The following is a 24,885-nucleotide window of genomic DNA, read 5'->3' as shown; positions in this document are numbered from 1 at the left end:
TATTAATTTATTTATTTGCCAAACTTATCAGTTGTGCATTTGTTATGAAGTATTCATATTTTCACTAATAGAAGGTAAGACATGTCACAGAATAGAGTCATTAGACGGGAAGAAAAAAATAGTTGTCCTCTGAGTTAGTGAACAACAAACTATTCTGTGTAAAAATGTTTCATTATCGGCTGTCAGAATCAGGCCTGGTGATAAAGCTCTATAAATACTCATAAAAGAACTAAATACTGCAGATGTTTACAGATTATTACACAAGCATAATAGCCAGACAGTCTCCTAGTGCAACAGATTAGATGTGTAGGATACATTCAGACATCATTTAGTGGTAGAGATTTCCTCCAGGGAATAGTTAAAATCAATACAGATTCAGCAAATAGCTTCACTCGAAAACTTTTTTTTTTTTTTTTTTTTTTTTTTTTCAAGTAGCATGCATGAAGGACATTTACTAGTGAAATGAAAACCAATGTCAGATGCATAAGGTGCACCACTGGAGTTCTCTGGAGTAATTCAGGAAAGCTAACATGTCTTATCTGTGCAAGTCACAGCTAAACTCCAGATCTGAATTTCTTGTCTGGTTAAAAATGATTCTATTTCATCCATGATCATAATGGACACCCCAGAAAACTATACGTTAAACATACTTGGATTTTGCTAAACATTGCCTTAGATTATGAATAATTTATTTCTTCTCTTCCACATTACAGCACTGATTGGAAGATAGCAGTTATACTTCTTTGTCCAGCCTGATAAACTAAGCAGAAGACTTAAGTCAGATTATTCAGTTTCTACAGATGTACTAAGTGCTCCACGCATACCAGATGAAACTGCAAGATAGAATAGGTATTTTTATTTTCATTTTATAATAGTTACAATAGAACAGGCTGTCAATGGTCAAATGGGATTAACAATCCTCAAGAACAGGTTAGGTTAACTAGATGTTCATTAATTGGGAAAAAATGTCCTTGTTTGTTGGTTCTCACTTCTCTTTTGATCATTTCAAATCTATGGTCTGGGTCAAATTTGTATCTTCTTCTATATATCTTCTTCATGGTGCATTATGCAGCTGTTACAATTAAAGATATTAATTTTAATACTTATGCCAGTATCCTTTCTCTTGCAATCAACAGAAACCTCTATGCTTACAACAGGTAGTTATAGACATGAAGAGGGTCGTCTCCTCTGTTTGATATTCCATGATAGGCATAGAGCCCTGATTGAACTCCGTACTGACAAAATTTTAAGTAGATAAACATCTTTACCTCAATTTACTTTTAAGAATAACACTAATTATAAATTCTTGAAGAACACAGACTTCTAAAAATGGCAATGAAAATGTTAAACATTTATGTGTCTAGAAACGTGTGTAACTTGCTAATTCTATTAGACAATGAAAGATCACAGGGCTAACATGTCAACATGTTTTCCAGACATTAAAAAAACCCTTAATTAGTCACAACCATATTTTGTCCTTATTAATGTTCACCTCAAACTAAATCCCATGCTGTCACTTGAAGGAAGTTTAAGCAATCTACCAATTAAAGTTCTTCCCTACTTACACATTTTTTTAATTCCCATTTCTGCCTTTCTGGTTGCAGCTGTAGCATTTGAGCTAACCTGCAATCAAAACATCTGAAAAGAACTCAGAAAAAAAAAAATCTCTCAAATAAAATCAATCTCCCTACTTGGTTCACCATAAGGCTGCACAGACCTCTGTGGAAGGTAGCATAAACATAAGACAGCAGGAAGTACCAGCAGCAGTACTGCATTTCATGTATGTCAAACTGATACATTTTTACCAGATCAGTCACAGTTTTTGCCTTTTTGATCACTCTGAATTTCCTCTCACCTACTGATTATACTTACAGATAGATTATTACCTGACACAAAGAAGTTCAGCTGAATTAATGTTGCTAGAGCTGTATTGATTTGATGGGCAAATGCAGTTCATAATACCCGGATAAACAGACTACAAACTTTCTTCCATGCTTTCTACCCCAGAAGTTTAAGCTCAGTTTTTAATTAGATTTTTTTTAAATGTTTTATTTGTCTGTCAGTCTTCTCTGTTCAACAATCATTCAGAATCTCTAATATGTACTCCTAGGGAAACTCCTACACATTGTAGAAGGATTAAACCACCAGGGATATGGAGATGACTTTGACACATAATTTGATATATAATAATTTCTCTGCTCTTAAATTCTTCACAATAGTTAGAAAATTTCTGTCTAAACTTCCAAACATTTTACATTAAATCTGTAGGGCTCCTGTAAGGACTGTGTCTATATATGTAATCTATAGAACATTAAAGTTTTCTACCTAAACTTTTATATTTTAAACATGCACTTGTAAGTCTGATTTTAACACACTATAATTTGCCTTTCATTTTGAACTACAAATTGAACCTTTTATATTACTGTTCTGTATCTGAACATGACGTTCTGAGGGCCTCTATTAGTTTTGATGGGTTACCATGGAAACTAGAGAGCAAGAAAGGGAGAAAGAAAGTGAGAAAGAGAATATGTTTGTGTGCTTAAACCTAGTGAGCTGCATCCTTTTCCATGCTTCTATAAAAGAAATCAGTGGCTGAACATAAAGACCAAAACTATTTTTAGAGATGGGCCATAGTACACAGCACATTTTTGGCAAGATGGAAGGTATTCATGATTTATACTCGATCTGCATGAAGAGTTTCTATTTATACTGAAAGCACAAATATCCCTGACAATGGGAGTTCAAGCTATCACATATCATTGTCAGCCTATCTATCTAGCCCAAGTGAGGTATAAAAGTGAAAGGTGAGTCTACCAAATTGTACTGCACAGCAAAGCATCAGAGCAGAGCTGTTAGGTTCTGAATGGAACCGATAAATCCTCTCATGGAGCCTACAAAAATCCTCTCAGACTACAGTGACTTTTTCCCCCTGATCAATGTAGATTAAATTTAAAATAGTGATGAAAGAGTTTGCATAAGTTCCAATTTGCAAGGCCATTCAGCATCAAAGTATGGAAAAACGCAGCAAGGGAAAGGAATAGTTTAATATATTCTGACCACAATTTGGAAGTAAAAGTGAGTTTATCTTTTAGGGTGTCAAGTCTGATAGAACAAAACAAACAAATGAAAAATCATGTCAAAATGAAAATTTGATACTGGTAGCATATTATTTGCTACACTACTGGAGAAATTAGGAAATGACTTACACAGTATTTCATGTGGGGAGAACTGAACACTTAAACAGATGAACCCTCGCACCACTACACTATACACCATGTATCTACAAATTACATTTTTGCTAGGTACCCTGTCTTTACTTTGAACAGATTGTACATAATCATTGTGAAAAACAGAGCTGAAGTATTTCAATCTCAGCAGACCACACTTAGTTCATAGTAAATCATTTCTTGGTTTACAAGCGAGAATTAGGTTTTATCTGCTCAGAACAAACCTTGCAAGTAAACTCGCAGACACGTTCTCACCTTTTTCTCTCCAAATAAGTAAAAATGTAGCTATTCTGTTAAAAGGAGGGAAAAGAAGAAATTAACTATGGCATTGAAAGTTCATCTATCTAAATATAACTTATTACCATGTGATTAGAAATACCCACACACTAACTGAAGGTTCAGATTCTCTCACGTCTACTCTGGGTAGAAGACAGGATTGAATCTCTGTTCAAGATCCACTGAGAACTGCCATAGTGATATGCTGTACATAATGACTTACCAACAAACAGAAAAATGTACATTGTTATCTATGAAATGAAAACAACCACCTTTCACCAGCTCAAAACACAGCATTTAAATCCTGCATATGTGCAAATTTAACAGAGAAAGTGAACTTGTTGGCCCTGGCTTCCATCTCCTACTGTGCTGCTGTAGCACTGGGAATTCAGACACACCAAAAAAACACAGCATGATGGTTTCTTCTTGGCCCTTATGGAAAAAGGCACTGCAGTAGTAAACGATACAGGAGGAGCAAATGTGCTTTTTCTTGTGATGGAAGTGCTTACACTTCCATGCCTTTGACTGTGTGGTCTGACCACCGAAGCATGCATATGACAACACAAGATTCATGCCTCTGATATGAGAATGACGCCCTTTTCATACGTACAGCACAGATGGGAAAGGAATCTTTTATCTTAAACAGTAAATGTTTAAAATGCAGTTAAGTCTCTTAGATAGATTTCTATACCATGAGATGACTTTTGCAAATTCTTTTCTGACATCTTAAATGCTCAGTCGTCTTTTGGGACCCTCAACTGAGACATTTTTAGAAACTCTGGATTCCTTCAGACAACAAAGCATCCAGACTCAGGCACTGAAACATACTTTGTGAAATACCTAGGTCTTGTTTGGTGTATGTGCATGCATATTAAAGTTGCAGTTCTAGCTGGAGATCTGCAGTATGATTAAGTTCTACTCTTCTTAATTAAGCCTTGAGTGATGGAATTTCACCGTATCAAAAAAGTCTAAAACTAAAACTTCCACTGTCTTAACAGTTAGGGATCTTCATGTATAAGAACACATCCTCAAAGTGTTTGATATCAGAGATCGCTTGTCAGTCAATTATATGAAATGTTTAATTACTTTTAAATTACCATGCTGGCAGGAGAAGTTTAAATATTCATGTTCAGGATGTAGCTTGATATTTGCAATGAAACAAAAAGGAAAGTAAATAATCTCTATTTACTTCATTTATGAATCTATGGTAAAAGTATGCTAGAGTGAGTATGAACAGGGTTTAGTGAAGCAGTGGAAAATATATTTTATCTAAAGTTATGAAGAAATACTCCCCCCCACACACACACACAAAAAGAAAGAAATTGACTGTTTTGGCACTATTAAAGTGACAAGAAGCTTGAAATCATATTTAATAATAAAAATAGCCTGCATATTTCCATCGGTGATATATATTATCAATTCTTTCACATAGAGAGCAAGCATTAATAAGAAACATTTTAATTTAAAACAAAGTAAAGTGGTCTGAGTGCAAACACAGGCATTGAAAAAAGATTAAGGTTTTGAAAACTGCCCAAATACTGAGTTTTAAGATGACAAAATGTATAAAAATCATTATACAATAATGACAATTGTGCAAGATTGAATCTTATGCCCATTACAGTTACTGTTATTATCTTCAACTTCTACATAAAAGCAAAAGTCTTACAATTCTCAGTTATTCAGGTAAATTACTTTGATATTCAAACACCCTTTCTAGAGAACTTTCTCTTCTCCTCCTCCATATGCAAGACAAACATTTTTTCTCAGGTCAGATTAATCACTCGAACGTCACTGGGTTGATGTCAATTTCCATTACCAAGGAATGGTACAGAAACATTGAAACTATTCTGAGATTATAGCATGGCTGTATTTCCTTCACAATACTGATCTGGAGAGAATACTGTTCTGATTAGATGGTATTCGCCTGTAGAAATTTCTTGCAGAGTTTTAGTGTTCTGAAGCATGGAAATGAAATATTATAGAATAAAAATAATACTTCTAAAATGCTTTTAGTGAAGAAAAGAATCTTATCATTCCATAAAATTCATGCTGGAAAGAACCAGTATGTTACATTATATGTTTGCATTACGCTATTTTGAAAAAGAAATGAAGATTTTCAGTGAAAAAAAAATCCACACATAGGTATTATCATTCATATGCCATGTGACTTTCTCACATATGGGTGCAAAAGGTATTACATTTTCAAAAAGATAAAATTATTAGGCTATCTTATGTTACTGTACACTAAGGATGTCCTGTCTGTTTGGTTATACCATAACAATCACTCTCAGATGCAATACAGGTATTACAAATTATAGGTTTCTACTAGTGTCAGTAGAAAGCCAGATCAGGCAATGAGGTCTTAAAAGAAATAAAATTTAGTTACTTCCGAATCTGATGTTTTAAAGAGGCTGTAATTTGCAATAGTAGAGGCTGAGAGACTGATAGGAAAAATTAGAAGACATTATTTTAGCTTAAAATTATTTCATACAGGATGTTTTATTATTTATTGCACATGCAGTCAATAGGGTGGGCAGGTATGTTAAAGAAACGGGAAAAAACTAAATAAACTATGTATTATATTTTTCATAGTATTGTAATGCACTGATTAATTTATTAAGATATCTGCCTTTTATCCTCTTAACCTTTGAAGTTTTCTTTATCTTTCAGTCTTGTAAAATGGTAAGCCACAATATTCATTAATGTATTTGCATCCTTTATAGAGGAAACAGCTACTAGTAAGAGGTTTGGGTTTGACTTTGTGTACGTGTGCATGTGTATGTGCGCGTGCATGCAATTTAGGGCATAAGCTTAGTTTTCTTGCATTTTTAATATATTAGATCCTTAAAATGGAAATAATAAATATACTAAAGTTATGGGGAACATTAGTCTATTTATATTTCCAAATAGTTTGGAATTTGTAAGAAGGTACCATTTCTGTTCCCCATAAAACTTCCCAATAAAAAACTTAAATTTATTTAATGATATTAAATAAAACCTGAAGTCAAGTCACAAATTTGGCAACTCACAGAACAGAAATGCTATTTTACCATTTTGTTACGTAACTAGCTTTCTCATTACAAAACACTGCTACTGCATTCACTTTTTTCAGAGTTGCAATATGGAAACTCACAAGCGTATGTTAAAAATTCTCTGTTAGTATTGAAGTAGTACTACACTTCAGTTGATGGCAATATGAAAAACTACTATCTATTATGTTTCAAATCCATTTGCTGAATAACAGCAGATGTTTATTTGTACTAGGTCAGCTTCTCACTGGTCAAGGAAATCATACCTACTTTATATTGTACTATTCATCTTTTTAAAATAAAACTTCCATATATTTTTATCTTTTTCCATATTTTGTGATAAAAATGATTGAGAGTCTCTATAGTTTATCATTGTATTTATTTCTTATTGAGCAATACGTATGTTTCAAAGCAGTAAAATCCATCTACAGCTGCTTCTAAGAATTTTTCCCCATGAGAAATGAAAATTAAAACTACTGTCTTTCACTTTTGTGACACATTGAAGTTCTCATTGAAGAGCAAAGCCCTGATCTCAAAAAGGAATTTTAATGTGAATGCTTTCCCAATAACGTTTAACAATTTTTGCACCACCTAGGCTGTTTTTGGACTGTCATCTTTTCAATTATTTCTTTCCTCAGATAAAACATTCAATGACACACAAAGTTGCAAAATTTTACTATTTACTAGGAGAATGATCACATAAGCATCATCAAAATCGTTTCATACTTGTAGAAACTCCCATCCACTATATTTCTGTGATCTTCAGTTTGAATAAATTCTTACTTTTGATCTCTGTCTCTCAGAAAATATTGTTTTCTGGATTTTTTCCCACCTTGTTAGTGACCACAAGCTAATTAGATGGGATGGAATACACTCCATTCACTTACATGGCACTTACAGCAAAGGGACTGAGTTTCAGCTTTTAACAAATGCTGCCAGATGACACCCAGCCTCTGATAATTTTTTTGAAGAATAGCAAAGTACACAATTTCCTTCATGACTTTGAGGGTACAGCTTCATGAATCTCACAGGTGCCTTCTGCCCTGGTAAGACCTATGTAAGCCTTCCCTGCTTTAAAGGCTGCTGCCACTGACAACATGATTTCATCTTGCCTATGAGCTTGGTAATTCTGTAATATTGTTCTTTGTTGTTTGCTAAAGTAATGGAATTCTCCTGAAACAACACTAAAATAAAAATTATTTGACTATGAAGAAAAATGTTTTGATACAGGACTGCATTTTTAGGGCAAAACTAGAAAAGGTAAACTCAAGCATTGATTTTAATGACATCAAATTTTATCCATGTAGCTTAAAATAACCCAACTATGATGCTTGTTACATTAAATTTCAATGTAGTTTTAAGAGTGCAATCTCTTTCTAGAGAAAAAAAAAGTTTTTTTTTTTGGTTTTTTTTTTGGTTTTTTTTTTTTTTTGGTTTTTTTATGTTTTTTTTCCTGAAGAGCTCACTTTTTACTAACCTCATGAAAACAGACATCTGCAACTTTATGACACCCTTGGCTCTAGATCAAACTTGAAGAACTACTACATATCATTTCAGTAAAAAAGTTACAAAGTGTATTTATTCTTGTATTCTTTGAATCTCTTTGTGTTAATATAGATGATTTTTCTAACATAAATGAACATGACTGATTTCAAAACATGCAACTAACAAAAAGGAAAACTCACTGTTATTTCAGAGTTGCCATCTAACAACATACCAAGCACTTTATGTGGCTTTTAAGTCATGTACATTAAGGTCAACGGTTTCATTTAAAACTGCCGTTAGCAGTTGTGCTCAGATTTAATTTTTATACTTTATTAGGGTTATGTGACATTACTTTTTTTTTTTTTTTTTTCCTCCTTGCCAGTTTTTACAAATTTTTGAAGGTAGAAAAACATTTCACAGCACTACACTGGCTTGTCTCATATGTCCATATGTTCGTTCACAGCAATGGAATCTATGCAGTAATGATATCAAAATCTAGAGGTGAAACTCAGATTTATTACTAGTCTTCATAAGATGCATAATCCTACTGATAACCAAAGGAAGCAAGGAAGCCTCTACCTGCATTACATGGGTTCATATATAGTGTGCCAAGACTACACCCCAGCATACACCTACATGTACCTTAAACACCACCAGTCCAAAACACATCTAGGGGCAATGGAATAGATAGCTTGCTAAGAACTGCTCCTTCTGGGTTCCAAAGGGATAAAATTTGCTAAGAAAATACCTTCTTCCCTCTGATACTACTTTTTCTCTATTTTATGCCCCCTAACTTTCCTCTGTGGGACCTGTTTGGGCTTATATGAATTCTAAATGCAGGAGGACTTATACCTCCTCCCAAGCTCTACCAGTCTCTCTTCATACAGGAATTTGTGATAGTTACAGCTAGTTTTCCCCAGAACAATTAAAACATTTTCAACAGCAGAATTCTAAGAAACAGTGGATGAATAGCCCATAAATTTATTTATGTATGTCTGTCCTTTCTGGCATAAAAATTTAAGTTTTGGTATGAAAAGAAAGGAATCATGCACAGAAATATTGATAAACATTTTCAGAAATATGAAAAAAAGGAGTCCCAATGCAACTGAGACAATCAACTCTTCAGAACTGCAGTAAATACTTGAAGTGTTATTTTTGCATTGGTCTCCTGAACATTTTCCCCTAAATTTCTTCATCTGAATCCAACCTAGGTCAGTGGAAAGTTGTTATACAAAAGTTTTTGCCATCTGTCTGATGACTGTTCTCTGAATAGAACTGATGGGCTCAGTTTCTTTCTTGTGGGATACTTAATACAGTGCAAAATCATGCTTTCATTTGACACATATCAGCACCATAATTGGTAGCCTAAGCAAAGAATCCAGAACAGACCTATCTTTTAAGTGGCATTTAACATCCAAAGGCATAGCATGCTTTTACACATGTTGTAGTCCTGCACATACATAATATATATATGATAAATGCATGTGGGATTTGTGCATAAAAGTCTTAATACTAGCTGTCATTGAAATTTCCTTACAAATTGCTAGTATTTCTAATATATATTTAAATATTACTTTGAAATACAAGGTTGCAGTGTGTACTGGATTAAAGAGTAACATAAAACTTCATTATTGTCAATAGTCTTTTTTTCTGAATGGTACTGTCAACATTCATTAATATTTTAGGTAAGTAGCAAACACTACTGTTAAAAGGAAAAGTTACTGGAAGGTTGCATTCTCTCCTATACATTCATCTACAAATCCCAAGAAAAGATGATCTTGAATAAATGTCACAACATAAGAAATTCATTATTTCAGTATGAAGAAAAAAAAAATCCAGAGAAAATAAAAAATCAGCATTGCAACATTCAGCTGGAGTGACAGGGTTATGAGGCTTACTGCAAAATACAGATCAAAACTACCGGTGAAAGCTAAGGCACAGCTAACATACATTTGGTTGGAAAAGAAAAAGTTTTTCTTTTTTTCTCAAATAATGATTAGACTGGAAGATTAGCCACTACAGGATTTTTCAGCCAGCAATAACAGATGGCTAAGTCAGTTATGAACCACTGAGGGGACTGGAGCTGATTAAGAAGACTGACTGGATGCATGTATTCCCAAACTAGCAGAATGCCTACTAAAAGCCGTGACCTATTACTTGAGTAAGTCTTTAAAATATCAAGTGGACAGTTATCTTCTGGGGAGGGAAAAAAAAAAAAAAAAAAAGTTCACTCTGCTTATTTTTTCAAGAAGTTTTGAGACAGAAACAATTTCACAATTCTCAATTCTGTTTATTTCAGGTATAGTTTCCTTTCCTCCTGCAATCATTTCAGGTTTGGCTTTAACTGCAAGAAAAGGAGTTTGAATTCTTTAGTCTTTTGAAAATAAATAAATAAATAAATAAAAAATAACCCTCTCCTTCCTTTAAAAAACCTTTTGCTTCTGTGGTTATGATATGAGCTCTTTTAATCATCTGAAAGGAAGGAGAATGACATTGTTTTCAAATTTTATCTCAGTGAAACACTGGACAAAATGTTTATCTTTGCAAAATGCTGTCTTCAATTTTAAGTTAAAATGCTATAAGTAGATGAAGAAGGTTAGTATTTTATTCTAGACTAAATGTGCTCCTAGACCACTGGCATTCAAAATTATAAACTGTATTGCTATTCCTCTGGCATCAGATATTTCCATCATCACTCACATACCTGCTACTTCTACAGCCATTAACTTCCTTTCACAAACCATTAATCAATATGAAGGTAGCAGAGTCTAGTATTTTGAAAATATGAATACTTCTTGCATCTAGAAATACATTATTCTAAAAGGAAATATGGTCAAACCTTTGACTAATGCAACTTCTCATTGATCAGCTTGCATCTTGTCTTTGTTCCGTGGGTAACACCAGTGCAAATGATTGATTGCATATAGCCTAAAATCGTTAAATAGCAGCAGTAACAGTATGCAGTTCAATTTTGCACCTGCCACTAGCTTCCATGTAGGCGAAGCTGGTGACTATGAATGAAAGATAATGAAGATAATGAAAAGGTCCTGATGCATACTCGAGAGACGTTCTTGCACAAAGATACTTTGTTTTGAATCTTTTACCCCAAACATTTTTCAGCTCCACAAATAGGTATACAAATAACTATATAATCTCCCAGAACAAGCACCTATATTAATCAGCAATGTAAAGAGCCCTCATCTGATACTGCCTAGTTGTAGCTAAAAGTGCTTTGTCTCAGACCTCAGTAATTTGCATGAATTGGTCTTAGAACAGCAATAGCTCATATTTACTGCAAGTCGTATCCCAGCTTAGCTCTAACACTCTAAGTTTGCATAATATTTTCCATAATGTAGTAAAAAATATGTGTGCTTACGATATTTGGATGGTGTAATCAGTTGCAAGAATATTTATTTCTGGGTATTTTACAGTGGGATGGTTAGATACAAGAAAAAATCATGTCAGACACTATATATCAATATAAACTAGTACTTTTGAAAGACTTTTTTTAGAAAGATTTAAGGAAAAATTATCAAAAAAGATTTGTAGTTTTTATGTATACGCGTTTGCTAAAATTCAACACAGTATTCTCTCATTCTATTCTCTTTTCTATATTTCTGGGTTTCTGTTTTGGTTAATGTTAGATACGAGATATGCCAATTTGAGATCGACAGTCACATGAGTAAGCTTTATTGATACACAACTGCAATTGTGGGCACTCTGTTAAACAGAAGCTGCCCACAAGCAGTTTTTGTGTCACTTTTTATACTTCTCGATAGTTTCTGTTTTCTCAGCCTGCCTCAGCTCCTCCTTCCTTGGTTGAAGATGCTGAGTTTACAATCTTCGTACCACATTTGGTAAACCTTCCACAATCTTTGTACTGCTTAGTTTCTCGGTCTTTTTTATAACGAAATGAAACGTTTTTGGTTGTGCTACTTCCTTTATCTATAATAGCTTGCAAAATGGCCTTCATTGTAACATAGATTAGGTTACTAGCCTGCCTATTTGTTCTAACCTCAAGGTTAGCTAATGTCTCTGTAAAAACAAAATCTCATTTCTCTCAGTTAATAAATGAAACTAAATAATTAGATACAAAGATCCTTTCCAGTCACTATTTTAAAAATAAATATTAGAAAATATATTAAAAATGGGTCACTTTAGCAGGTTAAAATAGAGATACTAAAATGCATTAAAATTTCTTGTGGATATCATGGTATAGAAAGTAGTAAGTAAAGGTTTTAGTAAAATTTTGTTGTAACTTAAATAGTAATCCTTAGAGAACATATAGAATATTCTGATATTGTTTACAAGTTCTTGATCTCTCAAAAATATTTCTCAGGTCAAAATTTTCCATTAGAATATTCTGGACTTAAAAAAAAAAAAAAAAAAAAAAACACTAATAGCATTCCCTTGAAATGTGACTTCTGTTTCTTTTCTTTTTTTTTTTTTTTTTTCCCCCATTTCTAGAAATGACGTAAAATATCTTCTGGAAGGCTATACCAAGTATAATTGGTAATAGATGTGTCTATTGATCCAGATTCAGTAAAGCTGATCTTTTGGACCTTACCATACTCTGGAAGCCATAGCTGCAAATTAAGTTATATGAAGGACAGCCAAATCCGGCTCTACTCAAGATTACTTTTGCTTTGTGTATCAAAAAGATGGACTATTCACAGTGCTACTAACCTGTCAGGCACATGTGAAAGTCTCCAGTTTCAACCACCACTGATTTGCATTTAAAAAAAAAAAAAAAAAAAAAAAATTGTGGTGACTCAGATACTCCTAGTGCTGTTTTTGCAATATGAACGTTTCCTTTACAGCTGGTTAACACCTTCTCTGGGGCAGGGCAGATGAAAAAGAAGAGAAAGAGGGGAGAAAGGTAGGCGCTGTCTGCTGAAGATGCTCCCTGTGGGGGGCTCCCGAGGCCAGGCACTCATAGAAATTGCAAATGTCTCTTTTATCATCTTACTTCCAGAATATAAGAAAAATATTTCCAGAAAGAAAATCTTCCACAGCAATGTATAGGCCTGAGCAGCCAGTGTTGGAGCGTGGAGCGCTGCTGCGGCCTAGGGCTGGACAGGAGGCATCGCTGCCCTGGGCCGGTCGCAGCCGGTTCCAGCCGGTTCCAACAGCGCCCCCAGCTTAGGGAGGGACGGCGGGGACAGAGGCAGCTGCGGCAGGGCAAGGCGAGGTGAGAAGATGCAGAGGGACCCAGGAAGAGATTTGCTAGGAGATGTGAGGAAAAACAGGGCGATGAGGCATGTGGCTTTTCATCTCAGAGGCTTGTTGGAAATGAAGGTTTAGGCACTAGGGAACTTTTAGACCAATGTAAGATGCCTTTAAAATGACAGTTTCCTCAGATTTCAGTAGCGTGTGCAAAGGGATGTACAGGGCAGTATTTTTAGAGATAGAGATCTAAATATCACCAGTTTAGTCACCTCATTCCTCATAGGAAGTAGGTGCTAAAAAACTACAAAACATAGGTGAACTAAAACCTAGATTTTTCTAGTTGCTCCTTTTGTTTCAAAAAAGACTTTATTTCATTATTCTATTCACCTTACCTCCTACTTGGAGATATATCTCTGATGTTATTCCCCTTGAAGAACTCCCATTTTTTTCTCAGTGAGAGTTCTGTGTAGCTCACTGAAGAATGAGATCAAGAACAATTTCACCTCTACAGCACAGGATGTCTAATTTTTTGGACCATATTTTTATGGGCTATTGGGACAAATGTGGGGCATGCATTTGGCCTATAAGCCTATGAGACAAATTAGAAAGGAAAAGAAAGGAATCAAAAGATATATTAGAAAAATATTAGGAAAAAAAACATGTACTGTATTGTAATAACGTGCAGGAGTAAATAATTTACAAATTTCAATACCTGGAACAAGCATTTAAACTCTTCAAAAAATAGTTCTACTTTCTATATAATTATTCATAGTCATTGTTTAAGCACCAGTTAGTAATTTTTCATGAGTCTTTGTTTCAATTGTAAACCTGAAACAATTCTGTAAAGTTGAGGAAATTCACTAAGGGCTGCAGAGTACTATTACACAATTGAATCAGGTACCTTTCCACTTGGTACATAGTTAATGAACAAGGTACACCTTTTTGGTTTAATTAGTGGGAAAATTGATGACTAACTACTGTTTTTCTGACAAAACATGATATGTCTACCAGAAATTTAGTATTTCAATTTCACCTTTTTATTTCTTGCTTTTTTTTCTCAGTTTATGGTAGACGTTATCTTCACTGAAATATGGCTCAACTGTTAACAAGGAAGAAATACGATTTTGTATTACACTGAATATATTACTTATTAAAAAGAATATAAAATAGCATACATCACAGAAGTAAGCTGAGGGTTTTTTTGGCTAAAATCTTGATGTGTTGATCACACAAAACATTGCTATTTGAATTCAGGTATACAGATACTGGCATACAATAGTATTAATTAAATCAATATAATTAAAGGCTGCCAGAAACAGTAAACATGGAAACCATTTAAAGATTATTTGATCTGTAAACTTTATTTGATTCATCATAGTGACCAAATTGTGACTCTTAGGCAGCAAGGTGTTTCGTTATGTATTCGAAGGGAGCAGTTGATGAAGAAAGTGGTCTTTCAGTAGCAATTTACCAGGTGAAAGTCTGGGAGCTCTGTGGCTACAAAACTGATAATATCTATTACAATGTAAATGTGTATATGTATATAGGTGTATACATATATATTTGTATATTCACACCTTTTCCCTCTTAAGAAATAGTATACTGCTTTTTATTTTTTTCATTTGTATCAATTTTCTCTTGTAGTAAACACATTATAATAAAATATTTTTAGGATTAGGTTTGATTTCTTTTCAGTGTTGCATTGCAACTTTACTCCATGGAAACAATTATTGATAATGGGAAAGAAAATTAAAAAAAAAAAAAAAAAGGAAAAGGAAAATGAAAAGGAAATAAAAGTGCTAGTCATCAAAATGAAGGTTAAGATCAAATTTTGATTATCGTACTAGCAGATACCTGAGTCATTTGGGCTAGATTAATTGAGAAACATGCTAGTTAGAAAACCAGTTGTTTAATATATTTATGGAAATCATCTTTACACAGATAGCTGATTACCGTAAGTTCCTATTCAGAACTGCCAAAGGAATATCTGAGTGAGTTTGGTTCTTTACGTCACCATCACAACTACATATATATGTGAAAAGGTGGTAGTGTTTTCTCTGTTCTAAAGACAAAACTGAACACAAATGGTAGCATTCATTTTTTGAGAAGTAGGCACTGCTGTAACAGGCTTTATCTCATCCTCTTAGAGGTGTTTTAAACAGGTGATTTACTCCCAGCAGAGCAAACTGGTCTTTTGCAATGTATCCACAATCCTCATTATTTTTTTTTTTATTTACTGTATTATGTATGTTTATGTATTTGTATAGAAACATTTAATATTGCAAAAGTAGAGTGAACAATAACCTTGAATGATAGCACATACAATGCAATCAAACGGATACTGACATAGATGTCAGGAGGGACGTGGAAAAGATTTCAGCTGGTTTTAGAATTATTACAACCAACACTTTAGAAACTGATTTTGAAAGAGAAAACACAAAATTCTAACATAATTTAAACATTATCTTTAATCTAATGTTAGAATGCAAATATAAAGCCTATTTTTAGCCATTGTGAGGACCCATTATTTTCTGTTGGGCAACTATGTCTGATTCGGCAAATCCTGGCTTTGCAGTTTGTATCTAATTATACAAGCTGATTTTTTTCCTAATCTTAGTTCACTCAGCTGTATCAAGATCATTTGATAAGCATTTTATACCTAAAGAATCTTATGCAGAAATGCATACTCAAGTTACACCATCAAATGACTCTTTAATAGCATCAAAATCTTTTCTTAAAAACAGTAATAAAAATACCAACTTTGTAAATAGCTCTTTGAGGTTGAGATGGTATGCAGATGATTTGGTGTTGCTATTTCCATTTCAATAAAGGAAGGATGTGTCAGTCCCCTACTTCCACTTGTACTTCACTGATATTGCAGAAAAATATGTATGTATTTTTTCCTCCAAACCATTAATGGCAATTCATGAATGTGAATGACATGAATGGGTTGTGAGTTTATCCACTGGCTCTAAATCTAAACAATATCAATAGTGTATGTTTGCTTGCACAAGGGCAAGATAAGACTTCACAATGGATGTGCAGATATGTTCTTGAGTGCCTTGCGTAAGTAGGCATAGGCACAAACAGTTTTAAAGAGAATGTAATTGCTATCAAGAATTGATACTTCTTTAGAGGTATTAGTCACACATACGTGTAATCCATATTTCAAAATTATTCAAAGTAGAGAATCTATTTGTCAGAATATATTACTGTAACAACATGGCAGGCAAGAGCAGGTGAAGAGAGACACTCAGAGTTTGTGAGGGATTACACAAAATAGTTTTAATAAAGGATTTACACTTGAAGCTGCACTGGAAGCCCCGGGAGCTGCGCGGAGAGGTCTCTGTTGGGACACTGCTGGACGCGTGAGTCAGATGGACAGGTCAGATGCACAGGTGAGACTTCCCTTGTTGCATTCTAAGAGCCCCTTAATCTACTGCAGCTATTCCCTTATCTCAGCTGTGGTAACCTTGAGAAATGACTGTCCAGGAAACACCTAATCCTTGTTTATAAAACAGAATATGCATGTCTGACCCTGATAGGAATTTCATCAGTATGTAGTTCCACATGTTGGGCCTGCTGTCACGTAGTCTGCCAGTCACTGTCTCCTCGCCAGATTGTCTGGAGATGTTCTTACTACAGTAAACATGAAAGAAAAGCAAATTATATGTGGCTGTAAGATAACATGCCATATGTGAAATAGTAAAATAATTTTCATTAGAAATGAAAAAACAGGGGAAACAATAGAGATAATAAAATCAGACTGTGGTCAGAAGCCTTGGTAGCTTCAGCAGATCAACTCTTAAAATGTCCAAATCTCAATTCTGCAGTCAGTGGCTACTGCCATGAAGTAGTTGAGCCATTGTTTAAAGCTAAGTGCAGTCTTAGCAAGGCAATATGCTGTTGCCTTAGAAGCAATTCATTAAGGCAAGTTTTCCTTGTAACCTGTAAGATCTGATAGCTTGATAAAAATTAGGATTCCAGAATACTGATCATCGGAAGAGAGAGATTCTGATACCAATTCTATAACTGTACAATTTACTGCTAACATTTGGCTTGTAAATATGAAGAGATTACGTATATCACTCAAGGAGAAAAATGCTCATTAATGTGAGTAAAAGTCACAGAATTTATCAAGTTAGAACACTGAGCCAGAAGCACTAATGTTACTATGTGATAATAAACTAAAGCTGCTCCTAAATATAGTAGCTCAGCTTAGATTCGTAGAATGCAGCTCTCTCCTGAAAGTATTGTACTTGTTGAAGATGAAAAGTATTGCTATTATCACAAAATATGAATAGCCAAATACTGTTTTTGAATGTATTTATGATTAACATATGTTGTGAGTGGAAGATGCAACATTAATGAGCAATAACATAAACATCATGCCTTGGTACATCGGTCATAAATAGTGTCCTTCACAGTTGTATAGTGTTTCTATTCATGGTAACCTTAAGACTTTTTAATAGCGTGATAAATATGCATACTTTAACTCTGGGACCTTGCCAGAAGCAACCCTCTTTGGAACATGATCGCCTATGAGGGATCCTCTTCAACGATTTTAAGAACTGTAGAATTCATCTTTAACATTTGTATTCCAATTCTGTGCAGCCGTACCGTGTCTCTCCTAGTTCAGTGCTCTGAAATCACCACTGAAGGTCAGTTTGGAGGTACCATCTTATCTCTTTCAGAGAGAGCAGATACTATTCTATTCTTCCTATGCAAGGGTGAAATTAGGTTTGTGATTAGAACAAAAGTCTACCAAAGTATAAAGCAAGTGGTCTTCCTGTAATATATGAGGCTCAAATTTTTTTATTAATAGAACATAAGTTGAATGTTTCCTTTAATATAAGAAAAAAATTCTCATGTTTGGTAAAAAATAAAATTCATTCTGATAATCCATGTTGTTTAAGCCAGCAGTTTTATCAGATATAGCTACAGTCCAAAATATCATGAAGGCTATAGAATCCTCCAAAACATCAGAAAATGTTTTCTCTTGAAGTCATACTAGAGAATAGGACCATGCTTCAGATACTGTTTGTAGTTAATAACTAGCATTGATATTCAGTAAAGACAATTGTTTTTTTGCTTAAATATAGACTAAAGAGGACTACTTCAATGCACAAGTAGTGAGTGTCCCTGGAGAATGAGATCATGTTTCTGTAGTTTAATAACTGAAATAATGTTAATACAAGTTAAACATCTGTTCATTTTAAAAGTGAAATAGTTTATAACAGCCACATTTAGAGCCTAGTCCTTCTTCCATTTACTGCCTGACAGAGAACTGAGTACTTTTAGATTTTAAGGCCAAAACTCCTTAGAACAGCTGGTGTAGACATTGGGACATTTAGCTGGCATTTTAATGTCATCCAATCTCTGTTATATTGACTCCTACAGCTAGTTAAAATCATGTATCTGAACTAGTGTATACCTCATTGTACATGTAGCTCCTGACAGTGCAGTGCTTCTGGAACTTGATAAGAAGGCACTCTTCCTCCAAATCCACACACCTTGCCACTTGGGCTCATTTCACTTTTGAAGAAGTATCACAGAATCACAGATAGTTGAGGTTGGAAGAGACCTCTGGGTGTATCTAGTCTAACCCCTCTCCTCAAGCAGGGTCACCTAGAGCATGTTAGACAGGATTATGTCCAGATAGCTTTTGAATATCTCCAAGAAAGAAGACTCCACAACCTCTCTTAGTAACCTGTTCCAGCGCTCAATCACCCTCACAGTAAAGAGGTTTATCTTAATGTTCAGATGGAACTTCGTGTGTTTCAATTTTTTCTCACTGCCTCTTGTCCAGTCACTGGGCATTACTGAGAAGAGTGTGGCTTCATCCTCTCTACACCCTCCTTTCAGATACTTAAACATACTGGTAAGATTCCTCCTCAAGTCTTCTGCACACTGAGCAAGCCCAGCTCCCCTGGTCTTTCCTCATATGAGAGATGTTCTCTCCATATGAGAGGAGTCCCTTAATCTTACTAGCTGGGCTCACTCCAGTAGCTCCATGTCTCTGTTGTATTGGGGAACCCAGCACTGGACCCAGCGCTCCAAATTGAATCTTGCCAGGGCTGAGTAGAAGGGAAGGATTACCTTGCTCGACCCACTGGCAATGCTGTTCCTAATGCAACCCAGGATGTCATTGGCCTTCTTGGCCACAAGGACACATTGCTGGCTCATGGTCAACTTGTCATCCACCAGCACTCCCAGATCATTCTTCACAGAGTTGCTTTGCAACAGGTCTGCCCCTAGCCGGTGCTGGTGCATGGGGTTATTACTCTGTAGTTGAAGGACTCTGCACTTGCCTTTGTTGAACTTCATGAGATTCCCTTTTGCCCATCTCTCCAGCCTGTCAAGGTCCCTCTGAATGGCAATACAGGCCTCTGTTGTATCAGTCACTCCTCTCAGTTTGGTATCATCAGCAAACTTGCTGAGGGTGCACTCTGTCCCTTCTTCCAAGTCATTGATGAATAAGTTGAACAGGATTGGACCCAGTATTGAGCCCAGAGGGACACTGTTAGCTAGAGGCATCCAACTAGACTGAGCTCTGCCGTTGAGCCAGTTCTCAGTCCATCTCACAGTCCATTCATCTAGGCAACTTTCTCCTATGAGGTTGTTATGGGAGACAGTGTTGAAATGTTGCTGAAGTCAGGGTAGACAATGTCCACTGCTCTCTCCTCACCTATCCAGCCAGTAAACTCGTCACAGAAGGCTATCAGATAGATTCAGCATGATTTCCCCTTGATGAATCCATGCTGACTACTCCTGATCACCTTCTTTTATTCCACATGCTTAGAGATGGCATTTGGGATGAGCTGTTCCATCACCTTTCCAGTGTTGGAGGTTAGGCTGACTGGCCTTTAGTTTCCTAGCCTTCCTTTCCCTTGCTGAAGTCTGTAGTGACATTTGCCTTCTTCCAGTCCTCAGGCACCTCTTCTTATCTCCATGTATTCCCAAAATGATTAATAGTGGTCTAGCAATAATGTTTACTAGCCCTTGCAGGTGCATCCCATCAGTCACTTGGATTTGTGGGTATCAAATTTGCCTAAATGATCTCTAATGCAATCCTTCTCAAACAAGAGAAATTATTCCTTTCTCCAGACTTTCTCTCTTGTCTCCAGGGTCTGGGATTCCTGAGCGCTGCCCTTAGCGGTAAAGACTGAAGCAAAGAAGGCATTCATAGCTCTGCCTTCTCTCTATCCTTCGTCACCAGGGCTGCTGCCCCATTCAGCAGCGGGTCCACATTTTCCGTAGTCTTCCTGTTGTTACTGTTATATTTGAAGAAGCCCTTGTTCTTGACATCCCTTACCAAATTTTATTCCAAATGGGCCTTAGCCTTCCTTGTCACATCCCTGAATACTGTGACAGTATTCCTGTATTCCTCCCAAGTGGCCTCTCCCTTTTGGGACATGATGTGGGCCCAGTTTACTGCCTGATTCCGACTCAGGAGATTCCAGTCCACCTCTCCTATCATTCTGGAGTACATTACAGACGCAGACTGATTTTACATGAAGACACTAACCCTGACCCTAATCCATCCCTCTTTCTCAAGCTGTGTCAATGTACAAGGCAGAAAGAGGAGAGAAGTGCATTGTAACCTAGTGACTGATACAGTCATTTTGGAGTGCAGGGCTTTTATCTTTTTTCCAGAGAGCGTTATATATTTTATCCTGTGAATATATGCAATATTCTTTGTTAAATATTACTGAAAGCAATGATATTATGACTGTCCCTTCCTGTGGCAATCACATTCTAAAGAACGGTTCTGAAAATTTTGTAAAAAATACAATCATATGAGTGTGTTTTAGGAACACCATAATGGACCAGTCCTTTCAGGATTAGGCAAAAGAATGCCTCACTCCCAAAATCCAGTATGGCTTAAATAGGACAATGACACTGAGCTGCTGAAGTTGAGGTGTTCACAGTGGTCTCAAACAATAGGGAATTTGAAAGCTAACCAGAGATCCCCAGCACTTTTAGGTACTTTGTAAAGGCAGCTGCTAAGTGAAGGGAAGAGCAGTCATTACTGAAAGTGTATATTTTGATATAATTCAAAGTTCCTTTTAAATGCCAAATCATTCATTGAATTTCACTCTATCTTGCCCAAAATGACAAGAAAAATGAAGAACTGTGAATTATCTTTAGAGCATTCATGTCCCATTCTGGTGTTTTATTCCTGGGGATACTTTCCTTCAAGGAACAAAGGGAAGTCAGAGAATGGAGATGACAAATGAGGGAAAAAAGAAGTGGAGAAGATACAGATTAGAATAAGAGTTAGAAATGGAGAAGTAAAATGCAAATATTGTTAGTTCTTTTTTTCTAAAAATTCTCTTTTTAGAGCTCAGCAGACTTTTCATGCAAAATGTTTTTCATTCTCTCATTCAAAATTGCTATATTTATTTGAGATTAATTTAATAATTTGAGGATCTATCATTTTAACTTTGTAATGGCCATAACCTAAAAATTTCCTTTGTTTTCAAGCACTCATTCCACATAATAACTGTTACCTTGCCAGCAATAGGCATCTTTAGGTCATCATTATATTGTCACTAGGCAGAATTTTTCAGGTCATACACATGTACAAAGAATTCTACAAAACCAAAATAACAGACACTCCTTAGCAAATATATTCAATGTTCTATGTATCAACTATATCTCAACATAGAATTATAAACACTTCCATCTGCTTTTCAGGTTTTATTCTAAGCACAGAAGAATTAGACAAGTAACTACCTAGGCCTTGAACTCTTAATTTAAATAACCAGTGGTATAGATTACAATTACAATACTATCCAGTGCAGTTTTGTGGATGTCAGTGAACCAAATCAGCCTTTTTTTTTTTTTTTTTTTTTTTTTTTTTCCTGCTCCAAAAAGTTCAAAGGGAGTCATATTAGAACACTATTATTTACTGTATTACAAAGACAGGAGAAAGAGTTGGATTAAAACCACCTACAGAGAATTTTATGATTAAAGGAAGAAGAGCTTAGTGTCTCATCAATTTTGGAATCTGAGATTGGCAAGGAATTTTTTTTAATTATCATAATAAAAGGAATATGGTCAGGTTGACTGTAAACAGTGCTTCTGTGAAGATAACTCAGTTGCTTGGTTGTTTAGCTCTATTTTAATGGAATAAATTTATCTTGGTCAAACTACTTAATGTAATAAGGGCAGAAGTTAGTTAATCATGTAAATCAGCATAATCTAGCTGCAACCTGCAGATCAAATGTGGCCTTTGGCACATTTTCATTCAACCCATTGCTTATTATTGTAGGATACAGGGTAGAACTGTTTGAGCAATGAACCCCAATCAAACAACTAAATACATCTCCCTGTACCTGCTGGGAGCCCAGACCAGAAAGCCAGGTTGTTACTGGTGCTGTGGCTGGAAGACTCTGGTATGGAGAGCTATGTGACAGCTGGTGGCTACTTCACAGGGTCTCCAGTAATTACTGCCAGTTAATAAGACAGGCATACCACTGTTCATTTCCAAAATCTCCTTCTTGCCTCTGCAGGTCTCAAGGTTGGATCTTAACTAAGTAAACACATCTGTGTATTACAAATAAAAAAAAGAGAAACAACCATGCAGAGTTGATATTTTTTTCTCCACTAAAGGATGGGCCACAAGGTCACAACTTTGCTGAGGAAGAATCTTAAGTGGTTAAACAAAAACATTCAAGACTTCCAAGGCATTTAGAAGTACGATCTGTATATATTAATTTGTCTGCTATGATGGTTTTTATTGTGAGCAATCTAGGAATAGTGATCTTTTAGGTATTTGTGGAATACTTAGAAGAATAGACTTAAAATGTGGGTGGAGATATGAGACTATCACATATTTTACATAAAATTGGCAATTGTCACAACTCAGCTTCCAGATCTGAGCAATGAGGTTTCAAAAAAATCTCATTAACATGCATTTAAATGCAAAATCTTCTACTGAAGCAAATTGTTTATTTTACTTATCCACTGATAGTTAAGGAACAGAACTCTTGTAAGAACTGCTAGATTTCTTAAATAAACAAAGAGATATAAAGACATAGCAGGTGTCTGTGGGTTTTCAGATTCCATAAGTGCTTTTGGGGGCTCCTGTCCCCAGCATCCTTCTTCCCTGTAATGTCAGGATCCATATTCACCCTGTTCATTGAAGGAAACCTGAGTGCCCAAAAGAAAGTCATTGCAAGATGAGATCAAGAAAGCAGGATCTTACGTACCTACCATGTAATCTGTTTTACTTAAAACTAGACTAGGAGAGACTTCAAACAGTTGAGAAAGGATTGAACTTCACTGTCATAACCGATTGCTGGTTCTGCAGATATAAAAGATTTGGGGCATGGAAATTACTGCCAAGGGTCAAAGGAGAATATTCCAGATGGTCTGAAGAATTTATAGGGTCAGTTCTGGCTCAATCCATCCAAAATCAAAATCAATTATGGTCAACAATGAGTAGGGTGAAAAGTAGATTGTTGTCAGTTTTAGCCTTCACAGTTTCAGCTTTGTGAAATTCAGCATCTAAGTTGAACTTTTTGAAATCTGTTATCAGTGAGATGAGCCTAAAAAGTGAAAACAATAATTTGTTTCCAATTATTCTAAACTTTGATATAAACATATATATATGTATATATATGTGTGTGTGTGTGTGTGTGTGTATATATATATACACACATATATATATATATAAAGGCAACAAATTACTTTTCCTTCAGTAGAACTATTATGCATGCTCTGCAAACAGGGCATATGTGTCCCATAGGATATCATGAAAGTACAATTACTACATACAGACATTATTAGATGTCAATGTTAAATGACTCTACAACGGATTAATAATGATCGGCTTTGTATACTATAGTAATAGGTCTAGGTGGATGAACAATTGTACCTCGGATACATTTTGCTACATTTACGTTTTTCATGTTTGTACTCCACATCAAAAAGTGTATTTAAACAAATGCTGGCAATGCAAGTTATGTGATTATTGGAGACTTCAATAAAGAGTGTACTAAAAGTTTCTCTGAGAATATTGGCAGATGTAAAATAAAGTTAATTTCAGACTTTTGCTGTTCCATCAAAAACAGTGAATGCAAAATAATTCCTCTATTTGTTTTATCATCATATACATCTTGGTTTTATATCCTGGAAATTTCTTTGCATTTGTTTTCATCTGATATGGAGGTGGTTCCACTGAGATGCAAAACCACTTAGAAAGGCATAACCATTTTCTTCGTATTTGTCACCACTTTAGAACTTACTTTCATGCTGTATCTGTTTTATGATCTAGATTGTAGCATTTTTTCTTAGACTTGAGAGAAAATAGACATCTGTTTTGCAGTAAAATCTCTCTCTTTTGATTTTGTAAGTTTGGGTTTTAATGTTATATTTTTATGAAGACTCTAAAGGAGAATATAACTCTGCTTAGGAAGTCTAGAGGTCTTTCTTTGTTTTTCCCTTGCTATCTAGGATGTAGGGTTGCTACCTAGAAGATGGAGTCAATAACTTCAGGCATCGTGCAAGAATGGATTCTGAGTGAGAGTCAGAATAAGGAAGAATTGCTTTTAGTAGATTTTTAGAGTGTTTGTAGGTGTTGACTGTAAAGAAATGTAGCCATAAGTATGGCAAATGCCTTATTCATTGATTGATTGATTGAACCAATTAAGAGATGCACATTCCATTATATCTGCATCTTGAATTTCCTA

Source organism: Rhea pennata, chromosome 3, assembly GCF_028389875.1.
Source record: "Rhea pennata isolate bPtePen1 chromosome 3, bPtePen1.pri, whole genome shotgun sequence".
NCBI lineage: Eukaryota > Metazoa > Chordata > Aves > Rheiformes > Rheidae > Rhea > Rhea pennata.
Note: the sequence above shows the minus strand (reverse complement) of the source record.